General features: G+C 45.6%; 2 non-coding genes across 2 annotated transcripts; one reads left to right on the forward strand and one right to left on the reverse strand.

Annotated features, from left to right (window-relative positions):
• Nucleotides 1-5,675: 5,675 nt before the first annotated feature.
• Nucleotides 5,676-5,757, forward strand: trnal-uaa (transfer RNA leucine (anticodon UAA)). The gene has a single exon. It is a non-coding gene; the product is annotated as a tRNA-Leu (tRNA).
• Nucleotides 5,758-7,524: 1,767 nt separating this feature from the next.
• On the reverse strand, nt 7,525-7,606 carry trnal-uaa (transfer RNA leucine (anticodon UAA)). Its single transcript has one exon. It is a non-coding gene; the product is annotated as a tRNA-Leu (tRNA).
• Nucleotides 7,607-15,721: the final 8,115 nt, after the last annotated feature.

The raw sequence follows: 15,721 nt of genomic DNA on the forward strand, positions 1-15,721 counted from the left end.
GTTTGTATCGTCCAGACATGGATACAGTTCCCATTCAGGGAATGAAGGTTTAATTCTCTTCATGTGAATTGTCTGAATGAAAACGCATTCCCCGTTCCACACAGAAGACAGACCGGGATCACTCCAGAATCAGCCCAGTGATTACTTGAACCATGTAGAAGGACAATGACAGTGGACAGATACGATAGTGACCCCTTCAAATCTCCCTCCAATCATCTCACCTTCCTGAGTTGGGAATATGTTGGTGTTCCTTCAGTGTCTCTGGGTGTAAATCCAGGAAATCCCGCACTTGCAGCATAATGGCTGTACCTCCGTGTGAAGGAGTTCAATGGTTCACAAAAGCAACTCATATCCTCCATCTCTGGGGGATTTAGGGATGGACAGCGAGTCCTATTCCATTGAGTCATATCTTTATCCCAGGAATGCGTTTCTAACAGTGGTAGGTTCCAATCGGACACCTTCAGGAGATCGGTAGTAAGTTGAGAAGTGGAGCAGGGAAGTGAAATTGACGTGAATGACAATGATGACTGGGAGGCATGAGGCAGGAAGTGAGTCTGGATCTGGTGGTGCAAGGCTCAGTGTCGCTGCTAATGGGTCAGCCTTTACTGCAAACTGTTTACATTGGCTCACACACCATTCCTGTGCAATTCATGGCAATGACACTGTTCCTCTTCGTGTGAGATTACCACTGTGTGTATTAAATCCATCAATACTCCCCAAGAGAATGAACAACTTCCCCTTTGTCCTGTTTTTTAAACAGATACAAATATCTGTTTGAAGCCAATGTAAGAGAAGATTGCCCTTTTATGTGCCTTTGCATTGAAGAATGTTCAATCGTGAAATGTCTGGTTTTGCAACAGTGGGGTTTGATTGTAAATCACACTGAGTAATATTGATACAGAAATGTATTTCCGAGTTACTGTGGTCATGTGGTTAAGGAACTGCACATATGGCCGTCCCTTAGTTATTTCAAACCCCTCCTTGGGAAGCAGCTGACCATAGGGTCCAATCCCAGCTGCGCCCGCTTGTTGTATTGAAGGCCCGTAGGTTCACCTTTTATTAAGGGTCGTGTTACTGATGAAGGGACTCAGCATCCTGTTTGAGTTCGAGCCTGTTATGGTTTGGTAAACCCACTCCTTTTTCCTGGGTTAGTTCCAGCAGTGCATGTTATCCTTCCTAACCAATACACCAACTTGGAGTTTCTTGCCGCTGTTCCAAAAGCACTCCTTCCTCTCCTCCACTTTTATTCTCTCGCCTTCATTCCAAGTTTGGTGGGAATAACGAGGTGAGGCAGGAGACACTGCAGAAAGGCCGTGGATGTTGTGGTTATGGCACAGAAACCACGGGTGGATCACCCTCATTCTCTGCTGTCGCCATTCCTTCATTTTACAGCATCATTAACGCCTCCATATTCTCCTTTGTTGTAGTTTATCTTCTATTGGATAAGGAATGTAACTTTAATTTCGAAAGGGTTACAATATTTTGAGGAAGAACCGGCTCCTTATATCACATCCAAGTGGCAGACGTATTATCCGTAGAGTGTGAGCCAAGTTTTCCAGTCTCCTGCCAGGTTCCAGAAAACCTCTCAGCAGCTCCATTCTCAAACTATCCCTGATCGTCAGGCTTTTCATAGAGTAGGAATGGGAAATGAGGGATATTGGCAAATAAAGGGTCAAAGAATATGATAAAGGGTGAGGTAGATACACAGAGATAAAGACAGAAAATTAGAGACTCATCTTGAGGGAGACCCTGAAAGAATCAGATCTCGGGCCGACATGGCTGCTAACTGGCAAAAAACAAATAGATTTTGATAACTATCCTCATTCGACCGATAAAACTGACCATTATCCCGGCATTGTGGTCTAGAAATGAAGAACTAATCTGGTTCTGTCGTTGTGAATCATTGTCTCTGTTTCTCCCCACAGATGTTGCCAGGACTATTCAGTTTGCACGTCAATTCTTGTTTTTGGTTCAGAATTCCAACATCTACATCTCTTGGTTTTCTGTTCAACTTTAAAACGGTTGGCACAAAACCGATGTTCGGCCAGCTTTGGAAAAGTGGTCAGAAATATTCTTACCACGATGTGTGTGCAGAACAAAGCCCGCATTCCTTGACCGGGAATAGAACCCGTGTCACGGCGGTGAGATCGCCAAATGCTGGCTACTAGACGACAAGGGAAGGCAGAAGGCGGCCTTGCATTTATTCAGAATGAAAACACTTTTACCTTTTCATTTCTGATCAGTCTTGCTGCAGATTAGGTGCTCCTTGCCTTCTGCTTTCACAGAGTGGGAAGAGACCGTTCGGCCCTTCGTACATTGCAGCTCATCGGACATCCATGTATTCCAGTCCCAGTTTCTAGTTTTGGCTCAAAATATTATCCAAAAGCAACATTTAATTTGAATACACACTGATCCAATCACTGCAGCTCGAAAGAACCTAAGAAAATAGCAACTGACAACATGCAATTGGCTGAACTAACACGTTGCAGTCGAGACATGCAGGATGTAAAACTACAATCGCCTGATTCAAAGTCAGATGTTTTATCTATTGCTTCACTAGCCGGATGCACACACGCACACGCTGGACACCTTTCCATATGTGATGTAAACATGGAGATCTGGGAAACAACATTCATAAGGTGATCAACCAGCAAAGATAATCCACTTTGTGTAACAGGGCCTTTCAATGGCAAAGCAAATACATTTGTCCTCAGGTACCTGCTTCTGTGTCGCCTGTTCTTCTGCTGGACGTCTCCAGCATTTTATTCACAGTCATTACGCTATCTTACGATGCACTCCACTGGAATGTACTTTCATACTTGGATTTAGTGTCACTTCCAGTAAAGGTCCTGAACAAATTCAGCGAGAATCCTCTGGTCATTTCCGACAAGGAATTTGGAATCAGACGATTTGAATCAAGGCTTTATTTGTGCCCCCCCCCCCCCCATCACCGCAGATCAACGCCTCAAAACGAGCCGCTGTTAGTATCAAACTGTTCTGTACCTTCCTGCAGTAAATCAGGTTAGCACAGCTCCACTTTCTTCACATTGAAACCAGGGCGGCAATATGAATAGTTTGGAAACTTAGAGAGAGAAACATTGCTGCTGAAGAAGATGATGACGTGAAGATCATACACAGAGTCTGGACAGATCAGGTCACAAGTGTTACTGTCAGCTGCAGTAGGGTCACTGGTTCGGAGTCTGAGTTTGTAACGCCCAGACTGGGATACAATTCCCAGTCAGGAAATGAAGATATATTTCTGTTCTTGTGAATTATCTTATTGAAAACTAACTCCTGCTTCCTCACAGAACACAGACCCAGACCAACCCAGTGATTGTTTGCATCTATCTAGAAGGACAATAGCAACAGACACACGAGAGAACTGTAACCACAAATCACCCATCTCGGATCTCACCTTTCTGAGTTGGAAATATCTCGCTGCTCCGACAGTGCTTTTGGTTCTAGATCCTGGAATGGAATTGAATGGCGTCCTACGCCACGAATGAGTTTCGAACAGGGTGGTTAGATTCCCTATCGCTTGGAAACAGGCCCATCGGCCCCACACTATCCCTCCAGAGAGTAACCCACACAGACCCAATTCCTTTTGGCTAATGCACCAAACAATTTTGGCAATTATGCTTAGGAGGTCTACTCTCAAACTATCTCCGAATGTCAGACTTTTCACACAGCAGAAATGGAAAATAAGGGATATTGATAGACAGAGAGTGGGGGCATGTGGAAGAGAGTGAGGTTGATACGCAGAGGAAATGATAGACGAGTAGAGACGCGTATTGAGGGCGAGCCTGAAAATAGAAACTTTCCATTTAAAATGGATGCTCACTGACAGAAAGGGGAATAAAAAAGAACAATTGAAGGCCAGCGTTTCACCAGCTCAAGGCAACGGAATAGAAACTCTCCATTTAAAATGGGTGCTCACTGACAGAAAGGGGAATAAAAAAGAACAATTGAAGGCCAGCGTTTCAGCAGCTCAAGGCAACGGAATCAGCATTACAACCAGAAAAGTCGGTTGACATTCAGAAAGTTGACATTTCGCGACTAATGTAATATTCTGATAAATATGCTGATTTGCTAAGTAAAACAGACAATTACTCTAGCATTAAAACAATAAAATGCATAACTAGTCTGGTTCTGTCAATCTGAAACATTAAACCTGTTTCTCTCCACAGATGCTGCCACGTTGGTACATGATGGGTATTGGGTGTTGTGTTCTGGGGAGTTTTGTCTGAGTGAGGCTGTCGGTTTATGTGTCTGTTGTAACCCAGTGTGTTCAGAGGAGTCTGACTGTCAGTTCCCAGCAATTTATTTTAATAAAGGGGAGTATGCTTTTCAAATTGCCTGGTGGAATATCCTCGTTGTGAACTTCGTGTGTGCCAGACATCTGGGAATGAAATCGGGGGGATATCCATTCTTGGCAAAGATATTGTGTGACAGTCCCGAATTGTCACGGACCAGCTGTCCCGAGTAGTAATCCGTCCAGACGGCAAGGTTTGGTGAGAACAGCACAATTGTAATATGACAGGGCTAACAGAAGGCAGAGAGAGAATTTCTAGAAGCAGGGCACTCATCCGCGGATTCCATCAATAAACAGATTCATCTGGACCCAGTCTGTAACCCCAAAAACCGGAAGGAGCGGGAATGAAACCAAATCAATTCCAACTGCCCCAGGACAGCAGCGCTTCACAACAGACTCTGCAGCCCTGAGGATGTCACCCAGAAATGTGAGGAAAATGCTGCAAACCATCTTCCCAGCTCCGCCAAACACGCTGCAGTATGTTTGGAAGCACGGTTTGGAATTGTCTCGCTGCCGTTTGTGTGAGCAGTACATGACATAGACGAATCGCACTCCCTCAAGGTCAGCATGCCAGTGTGTCTGGCAATGGTTCCGCCTTTTCTGTTTTGCTTCTGTTCCACGCTAAGAGCTGTCAGTTTTTGGATTCGCTGGAGTGCTGAGGGGGTAACACAATTTGTGTGGTATTTTTCTTCAGCCAAACTCCACTCTCCCGGAAAAATAGCCCAACGCGCTGAGTAACAAATAGCAAGCGTTTTTTTTTATCAAATGGTCTATTCAAGCTGGTGTCAGCTTTTGGAGCGTCTCAGAGTTGCCAAGCACGGAAACAGACCCTGCTATCTAACTTGCCACTGCTAAACAGATAACCGAAATTAATCTAACCAATATTTGCCAAAATTTGTCCCTTATCTCTCCGAACCCTTTCAGATGCCTTTGAAATGTTGTGAGCGCACCAGTCTCTGCCCCTAAATATGACAATTCATTCTGTACACACGGAAATGTCTGTGTTCAAAACAAGTGTCCCTCACATCCCCTTTAAATATTACTGTTCTCACATTAAACCAAAGTTATCTCGCATTGAACTCAAGTACTTTGTGAAAAATTACTCCCTGACTCTTTTCTCTGTCCGTCTCCCTCATGTCTTTATAAAATTCTGTAAGGCCATTCCTCAGCCCTGAAGCTCCAGGGAAAACTGCCGAAGCCAATTCAGCTTCGTGCTATTGTCCAAACAGTGCAAACCTTGCAAACCCTTTCAAATACTTTCGAAATTGTTCCACGTTCGTTACTGAATGCGCGATCTGTCAGTGCCTGAAGTGAAGCGATGCTGAAACGCTAGTAATGAGATTTTGGCGCTCTGCTCCTTTGTGGTAGCGTGGCCGAGTGGTCTAAGGCGCTGGATTTAAGCTCCAATCTCTAACGAGTCGTGGGTTCGAATCCCACCGCTACCAGCGGTTGCTCCACTGCAAACAGCTGAACAAAGCAGAACCTCTGTAGGCTGTCTGCGTTTTCGTTGTTGTGTTTGCCGCTGCTCAGGTCAACTGAGTCTGAAAACAGTGTGAGTCCTTGCTGTCGGACTCTCCTCAACCCCTCTGCTTTCGGACATCTGCATGGCCAGTTTCTGTGTATCAAATTGTCACTGCATTTGGCTGGAAGCTTGGTGGTTCGAGCCCGCCCTTAGCACCGAACCACAATTATTTCAGTCCAAGCATTGAGACCACAAGAACTCACCCGAGTCTGCAGCTGGATGTGGCCCCAATCTCTCCAAGGCCCCGCTGCCAACAGAAAGCGGCTACTGCAGCTTCAATCAGCGGCTTCCTGCTCAGCCCTGGGATACAGCACCTGGAAAATCCTTCCCCAGGAACGGCTCTTCCCGTGTGAAAGGGACAACCATTCCACTTTAAATTGGACACGGCTTCAGAGGATTGTTCCTGTTCTTGGAACGTTTCATAAACAAAACTCCTGTCTCGCAAATAAGGAGGGGGAAAAGTTGTTGGCAGGAAGAATAGAGAAAGTGTTGACTGTGAGGACTCTGTCTCGTCAGCAGATAGGCTTCCATCTTATGGGCAAGTGGAGACAGCTTTCACTCAGAAACCTAGGTGTGATCAAACACAGTCGGATCGACGTGTCCAAACCAACCCCTACACTGGGTTGCAATACTGCAAGGGGAGCAGAGAGATGGATTTCTTTAAAGGAGGGAAAGGGCCCAGCGTGAGGCTGGAACCTACGGCCCTGAGATGAAGCATCTCATGCTCTACCGACTAAAGTAGCTGGGCCTGGCTCACGATTGATGAGTGTGTGATTTCATACTGAGCATATTTCACCCGGCATTGCAATTTGCAAGAATCCAGTTCATTCCTCCCAATCACAAATGTCATCATTCACACTTTCCATTTCTCAGCTATTATTCCTTCAGAACATTATTATCGATTTAACACTTGTCTCTGGATTTAAGACTCAATATAAATATTTTCATATTTTTATCCTCATCTTTATGTCTCCGGAGTGATTCCCAGTCTCTCTGGCAGACGGTAAATCAATTGGGAAATTCCCGAAGGAAACCCAATCATTCCAGTTTCGAGTGTAAGGAATCCTATCTGCTGACGAGACAGAGTCCTCACAGTCAACACTTTCTCTATTCTTCCTGCCAACAACTTTTCCCCCTCCTTATTTGCGAGACAGGAGTTTTGTTTATGAAACGTTCCAAGAACAGGAACAATCCTCTGAAGCCGTGTCCAATTTAAAGTGGAATGGTTGTCCCTTTCACACGGGAAGAGCCGTTCCTGGGGAAGGATTTTCCATGTGCTGTGTCCCAGGGCTGAGCAGGAAGCCGCTGATTGAAGCTGCAGTAGCCGCTTTCTGTTGGCAGCGGGGGCTTGGAGAGATTGGGGCCACATCCAGCTGCAGACTCGGGTGGGTTCTTGTGGTTGCAGTGTCGGGATATGGTTGGTCTCAATGCTTGAACTGAAATTGTTGATGCTCGGTGGTAAGGTCGGGCTCGAACCACCAAACTTTCAGACAAATGCAGTGACTATTTGAGACACAGAAACTGGCCGCGAGTATGTCTGAAAGCAGAGGTCTTGAGGAGGGTCCGACAACAAGGACTCACACTGTTTTCCAAGTCAGCCTGGATCAGAGGCCTGGGCAGCTACAGCCAAAACGACGAAAACACATATGCTCCCTATGTTCTATTGCCTGCAGCAGAACAGCACCCAACTTGGTAGCGGTGGGATTCGAACCCACGACTCGATAGAGACTGGAGCTTAAATCCAGCGCCTTAGACCACTCGGCCACGCTACCGCAAGGAGACAAGCTTCCAAAATTGTCATTACTAGTGTTTCAGCATCGCTTCCCTTCAGGCACGAACAGATCGCGCATTCAGTAACGAACGTGGAACAATTTCGAAAGTATTTGAAAGGGTTTGCAAGGTTTGCACTGTTTGGACAATAGCACGATGCTGAATAGACTTCGACAGTTTTCCCTGGAGCTTCAGGGCAGAGGAATGGCCTTACAGAATTTTAAAGTCAGGAGGCAGACGGACAGAGAAAAGAGTCAGGGAGTAATTTTTCACAAGGCACATGAGTTCAAAGCGAGATAACATTGGTTTAATGTGAGAACAGTAATATTTAAAGGGGATGTGAGGGACACTTGTTTTGAAAACAGACATTTCCGTGTGTACAGAATGAATTGTCATATTTAGTGTCAGAGACTGGTGCGCTCACAACATTTCAAAGGCATCTGAAAGGGTTCGGAGAGATAAGGGACAAATTTTGGCAAATATTGGTTAGATTAATTTCGGTTATTTGTTTAGCAGTGGCACGTTAGATAGCAGGGTCTGTTTCCGTGAATGGCAACTCTGAGACGCTCCAGAAGCTGACACCAGCTGGAATAGGCCATTTGATAAAAAAAAAACGCATGCTGTTTGTTACTCAGCGCGTTTGGCGATATTTCCTGGAGGGTGGAGTTTGGCCTGAAGAAAAATACCACACAAATTGTGTGACCCCCTCAGCACTCCAGCGAATCCAAATACTGACAGCTCTTAGCGTGGAACAGAAGCAAAACAGAAAAGGCGGAACCATTGCCAGACACACTGACATGCTGACTTTGAGGGAGTGCGAGTCATCCATGTCATGTACTGCTCACACACAAATGGCAGCGAGACAATTCCAAACCGTGCTTCCAAACATACTGCAGCTTTAATGCATTGTCAAGTCCCAGAAAGTGCTCAAGTAACATCCAACAAACCAGAACAACAATGAACCATGAGAAGTGAAGATGATCAATTCCATTCTTGATTAAATTGGGTCAACAATGCGCTGGTCCCTCCATCTGATGGAGAGGACCAATCCCCAGCCTCTCTGACCAGGACAGGAATGAAGGAAACCAGAGAGCTAGAACAACGTTTCACACCGTGATTGCCCACCGTTTCACCACAGCAACAAAAACCGGCGAGCAGATTCAGTGTAGGATCTGGTTTCACATCAGCAATGAAATATCAATCCCCACTCACTTTCAGGGAAAACGGTGCCCACCGTAAATTGTCTGGAATATGAATCCCCAGCGCAGTCTGTTTGGGCCCCGGGTTATACTGCTGTACAGACTTTCATATGGACAAAGTCCTTTTCAAAGGGAGTGTTTGTGGATGTCCATACGACAATGGCAGCTGTTGCCCTCACTCTCACTGCCGTTCCTGTCCGTGTACGGGTTGGCATCCTCACCTTGGTCCTGGGGGTTCAGGGTACAATACTCTGCTGGAGAAAACCGGAGTGTTCTGGAGCAGAAAGATGTGGAGCTCGTGTGCCTCCTGGAATTGTCGTGCCCCAGTGATTAAGGAGATGGGTTAGTAATCCATTAATGTGTCCCCATGCAGGGTCGAAACCTGCCGACTACATCTTGAACGACCCCCTGCAGGGCACATTCTCGCTCAAACTTCTGCAAGTCAGGCCAATCATTTGATTAGACTTTGGCTGCTCGAGTTCTCAAAAAGAAATATCCCACACTCCAACCGTTATTTCTGTTTCTCTGTTCACAGAGACTGCTAGACCCATCGAGCTCCTGCAGTATTCTGTGAATGTACTGCCCAGAAGTGCTGCTTTTCATTCGATTCCTTTAATTTCAGTCCCTCTGTTCACTGCCTCTGGTCAGGGGTAACACTTGGTCCTGCCCGTCAAAGTGCCCATGCCCACGGTTCCCACTCCCATCATTATAAACAGCCGCAGGAAATTGCCGGTTAACCATCTTTACCCCAAAGAGAAACTCACCAGCCTCGGGAATCTCTCCACAAAACGGGACTTCTCATCCCTGGACACGGTGTAAGACAGAGGATTGTGAAGAGATTTTGGGAAAATATCGTCAGTTGGCAGATGCACAAATGTTGAAGGCGCATCCCTTATAACACAGTTCCCAGCTTTGTGAATCTTCGGGAACTCTTTGGGAAATGGAATCAGAGGAGAATGAAGAAAGGTGAACTGTCGGGCTGAGCAGAAACAGTCAAGACACCTTCCTCTTCTTGAAGAGGACACCACATGAACTGATCGGATACATTGAAAGAATTCTCGTTCCTGTACATGAGAATACAAATCTCATCTGGACTCTAGATCAATGAAATAACTCGGGACCACACAAGACACTGGGAGGCTCGAAGGGAGATGGTCCCGGTTGGAGGGGAGCTGGTTCCCAGTGTCATGGGTGTGTCTGTAGTGGGTGGGATCAGACTGTTCCCATGTCGCCATAATGAATGTCTCAGTCTATATTCTGGCAAAGTAAAACTGATAGAGGACAGTTGACGTTCTGGGAAGGGCAGTCTGAAGTGGGAAGTCAGTCACAGCCTGCTTTAGAGGATCGTGCAAGGTGTGAGGTTAAAGGTTTCAGCGCATTGGGCTGTTAAATGAAAGGTTCCCGGTTCAAGAGCCCCCAGGGCGACAGCGATGGTTGTTCTTGCTGCATCTGTTTTGGATGCTGCACTGTTTCGTGTGTCGAGTGGGGTCAGGAAAATGTTCTCCAAACGGAACCCTTTCGTGTGAGGAACCACAAAGACGTTTCTGCATTGCTTTAATGGTTCATGTAAAGAACTGTGGATTCTTGGAATCTGAAACAAAAACAGAAGCTGCTGTCCAATCTAACGGGTTTGGCAGGACCTGTGGGAGATTACCGAGTTCTGATGAAGTTTTGAAATGTTGTCTCTGATTTTCTCTGCATAGATGCTGTAAGATCTGCTGAGTTTCTCTTGCAATTCTTGTTCTTGGTTATAAATAAATGCCCGTTCCATCTGTCAGGATGATACAACCAGTCCCACCATGCACCAACATTTAACGCTTTTACAAACTGTGAAGTGATTGGATTCAAACCAACCCGATAATGATTCACTCTTCCTCAGCTCCACAATGAGAGACACCTGGAAAATGAAGAGGACAGTGTTGTTCTGTAATCGTCGATGTGTGTTTAAGGCAATGGACTTGAAATTCATTCGACTTTACCCTCACAGCCTGGAATCCTACCGGTTACGATTCAGTAATGTCAACAAATAAAAAGGGAGATTACACCCTATCTTCATCTTTCACATACAAAACACAGGAGAAGGGAAAAAAGACATTTCAGACAGGTCGCGAATGTGGGCAATCTGCAACCCTCTGCCTTTCAGAGTGAAACATGCAGAAATCTCCAGAGAAAGTTGAGACACTATGGATTGAACAATTCCATCCCAACTTTGTTGGAACTACGAGCCAACCGTTGGAAAACGAGATGAAAACAGTCAGCGACCAGTCTTCGACTGGTGCAGACTTGATGGGCCGAAGGGCATTTTCTGTGCTGCAGACCTCTTTGACCAGCTGCGGTGAGCTGGTCGGAGAAACTGGCGGATGGGAAGCATATGGAATGGGACTAATCCTGAGCCCTCTGTTTGTTTCCATCTGTGGGTAAATATGAGGTTGAGTTCCTCGGCGGTGTTACAACATAATGTGACCATGTCCAACTTCAGTCCCATTGTTGTGTCATTTAAGATCACAGGGAGAACCCCATTTAGATTCGCCCTGGTAACATCAGAAACGCAGGTTTATGGGAACTGGGACTAGAATAGATGGAAGTCTAATGACCCGCACTGCAGATGGGCCGAAAGGTCTTATTCACGCTTAAAAAATCGGAAGAAAGGGAGAAACTAATCTGCAGCTAAAATAATCACAGATGAAAAGACAAAAGCGGTTTCCTGATGAAAACACACAGTGCCTTTTCTTTTTGCTTTCCCTGTTCGCCTCCTGGTGAGGATTCAGTTTTCTCACTGTTGCAGCAAGTGGAGTTTTCCTCGTCCCATTAATCGTGGGGTCAGCCTTCCCGAAATAGGGAATGAAGTATGGAGCTGACAATTGATCAAGTGTTGTCCCATACTTAATGCAGAGTAACTTTAAATGAGTAGGGGTGGCACGGTGGCACGTGGCTCAGTGGTTCACACTGCTGCCTAACCGCACTAGGGTCTCAAGTTCAATTCCAGCCTCCGGCAACTCTCTGTATGGAGTTTACATATCCTCCCCGTGTCTGCGTGGGCTTCCGTCCGCAGTTCAAAGATGTGTAGTTTCGGGTGAATTGGTCATGCTGAATTGCCAAATGTATTAAGTGCATTAGCCAGAGGGAAATGGGTCTGGGTGGGTTACTGTCTGGAGGGACAGTGTCGGCCCGAAGGGCCTGTTTCCACGCGACAGTAAATCGAAACACACTGTTTGAAACTCATTCGTGGCGTAGGACGCCACTCAATGAGATAGGAATCACTGTCCATCCCTATTTACTCCAGAGATTGAGATGTTGAGTTACTTTACAGAACCCTGGAAGAACTCAAGGTACAGCCATGATACTGTTCGGGAGGGAGTTCCAGGATCTAGACGCAAAAGCACTGTCGGAGCAGCGAGATATTTCCAACTCAGAAAGGCGAGGTCCGAGATGGCTGATTTGTGGCTACAGTTCTCTCGTGTATCTGTTGCTATTGTCCTTCGAGATAGATACAAACAATCACTGGGTTGGTCTGGGTCAGTGTTCTGTGAGGAAGCAGGAGTTAGTTTTCAATAAGATAACTCACAAGAAGAGAAATAAATCTTCATTTCCTGACTGGGAATTGTATCCAGGTCTGGGTATTACAAACTCAGACTCCGAACCAGTGACCCTACTGAAGCTGACAGTAACACTTGTGACCTGATCTGTCCAGACTCTGTGTATGATCTTCACGTCATCATCTTCTTCAGCAGCAATGTTTCTCTCCCTAAGTTTCCAAACAATTCATATTGCCGCCCTGGTTTCAATGTGAAGAAAGGGGAGCTGTACTAACCTGATTTACTACAGGAAGGTACAGAACAGTTTGATACTAACAGCGGCTCGTTTTGAGGCGTTGATCTGCGGTGATGAGGCGGCCCCAATAAAGCCTTCGTTCAAATCGTCTGATTCCAAATTCCATGCTGGAAATGACCAGAGGTTTCTCGCTGAATTTGTTCAGGACCTTGACTGGAAGTGACACTAAATCCAAGTATGAAAGTACATTTCAGTGGAGTACATCATAAGACAGCGCAGTGACTGTGAATAAAATGCTGGAGACGTCCAGCAGAAGAACAGGCGACACAGAAGCAGGTACCTGAGGACAAATGTATTTGCTTTGCCATTGAAAGGCCCTGTTACACAAAGTGGATTATCTTTGCTGGGTGATCACTTTATGAATGTTGTTTCCCAGATGTCCATGTTTACATCACGTATGGAAAGGTGACCAGCGCGTGTGTGTGTGTGCATCCGGCTAGTGAAGCAATAGATAAAACATCTGACTTTGAATCAGACGATTGTAGGTTTACATCCTACATTTCTCGAGTGTAACGTGTTAGTTCAGCCAATTACATATTGTCAGTTGCTATTACCTTCGCTTCTTTCGAGCTGCAGGGATAGGATCAGTGTGTCTTCAAATGGAATGTTGCTTTTGGGACTATTACAGCTCAATGTCAGACAGGTGTAAGGCTGGTCCTGTTTTGTCAGGTTCTGAGGATCTGAATGGTTTGGATCAGTGTTGTTTCGAATTTAAAACTTGCATTTCGGTCTATTGTCCATTTTAAATTCCAGCTCTGCTCCACATCTCTCATTGCCTGTCAAACTGGCGAGTGTTCCACCTAAAGCTGCCTTTGTCAGAGAAGCTGTTGGGTGGAGCAGAGAGCGGAAGTTAAGCACAAGGAGCTGGTATGATCCTGAGACATCTGTTCCTCCCTGGATATGTTTCTGTGTGTCTCCCTCTGTGGGTGAAAATGAAGTTCAGGTCCTCAAGGTGGTTCCAACACAGTCTGACCATGTCAGACCTCAGTCCCATTGTCGTATCACAGTGAGAATCGCGTTGATATTTGCTCTGGAAACATCAGGACACATAAAATTTTGAGCCCAAACTAGAAACTGGGACTGGAATACATGGATGCCTGATGAGCTACAATCTACGATGGGCCGAACGGTCTCTTCCCACTCTGTGAAAGCTCGAAGGCAAGGAGGACCTAATCTGCAGCAAGACTGATCAGAAATGAAAAGGCAAAAGTGTTTTCATTCTGAATAAATACAAGGGCGCCTTCTGCCTTCCCTTGTAGTCTAGTCGCCAGCATTTGGCGATCTCACCGCCGTGACACGGGTTCTATTCCCGGTCAAGGAATGCGTGCTTTGTTCTGCACACACATCGTGGTAAGAATATTTCTGACCACTTTTCCAAAGCTGGCCGAACATCGGTTTTGTGCCAACCGTTTTAAAGTTGAACAGAAAACCAAGAGATGTAGATGTTGGAATTCTGAACCAAAAACAAGAATTGACGTGCAAACTGAATAATCCTGACAACATCTGTGGGGAGAACCAGAGACAATGATTCACAACGACAGAACCAGATTAGTTCTTCATTTCTAGACCACAATGCCGGGATAGTGGTCAGTTTTATCGCTTGAATGAGGATAGATATCAAAATCTATTTGTTTTTAGCCAGTTAGCAGCCATGTCGGCCCGAGATCTGATTCTTTCAGGGTCTCCCTCAAGATGAGTCTCTAATTTTCTGTCTTTATCTCTGTGTATCTACCTCACCCTTTATCATATTCTTTGACCCTTTATTTGCCAATATCCCTCATTTCCCATTCCTACTCTATGAAAAGCCTAACGATCAGGGATAGTTTGAGAATGGAGCTGCTGAGAGGTTTTCTGGAACCTGGCAGGAGACTGGAAAACTTGGCTCACACTCTACGGATAATACGTCTGCCACTTGGATGTGATATAAGGAGCCGGTTCTTCCTCAAAATATTGTAACCCTTTCGAAATTAAAGTTACATTCCTTATCCAATAGAAGATAAACTACAACAAAGGAGAATATGGAGGCGTTAATGATGCTGTAAAATGAAGAAATGGCGACAGCAGAGAATGAGGGTGATCCACCCGTGGTTTCTGTGCCATAACCACAACATCCACGGCCTTTCTGCAGTGTCTCCTGCCTCACCTCGTTATTCCCACCAAACTTGGAATGAAGGCGAGAGAATAAAAGTGGAGGAGAGGAAGGAGTGCTTTTGGAACAGCGGCAAGAAACTCCAAGTTGGTGTATTGGTTAGGAAGGATAACATGCACTGCTGGAACTAACCCAGGAAAAAGGAGTGGGTTTACCAAACCATAACAGGCTCGAACTCAAACAGGATGCTGAGTCCCTTCATCAGTAACACGACACTTAATAAAAGGTGAACCTACGGGCCTTCAATACAACAAGCGGGCGCAGCTGGGATTGGACCCTATGGTCAGCTGCTTCCCAAGGAGGGGTTTTAAATAACTAAGGGACGGCCATATGTGCAGTTCCTTAACCACATGACCACAGTAACTCGGAAATACATTTCTGTATCAATATTACTCAGTGTGATTTGCAATCAAACCCCACTTTTGCAAAACCAGACATCTCACGATTGAACATTCTTCAATGCAAAGGCACATAAAAGGGCAATCTTCTCTTACATTGGCTTCAGTTCTGCAGTATACTCTGAGGAAAGGAATTCCTTCATCTGAAATAAAAACTGATTTAGCACTGAAATCTGAGAATGGTAAAACAGGTAGCGAAGTTATTCAAAACGCGGGACCAGTAAGAGTTGTATCTTTCCTTGTCTTGGTCCTTAACCGTACATTGTCCGGCAGAGCCCTGAGAAACTGCCAGCTGGCTGCCAGCTGAGTTACAAACCTGTGTGGGAAGCGAGGAGATGCGGCTCACTTATTGTTAGTAAATCAAACAGTTCTTACTTAGAGACGGACAAAAATCAGTTTCTGCACATATTCAGGGAAGGTCAAAGGCGATCTGAGATGTCAAATAGGTGCTCACTGTACATGATTGGTCTTTGTTCTCGGTATGGAAAGCTCTCCCTCTTTAGTCACATTCACGTCTCTTGTCGATGACTGAATCAGACA

The sequence above is a fragment of the Chiloscyllium punctatum genome, chromosome 34 (assembly GCF_047496795.1).
Source record: "Chiloscyllium punctatum isolate Juve2018m chromosome 34, sChiPun1.3, whole genome shotgun sequence".
In the NCBI taxonomy this organism is placed as follows: Eukaryota; Metazoa; Chordata; class Chondrichthyes; order Orectolobiformes; family Hemiscylliidae; genus Chiloscyllium; species Chiloscyllium punctatum.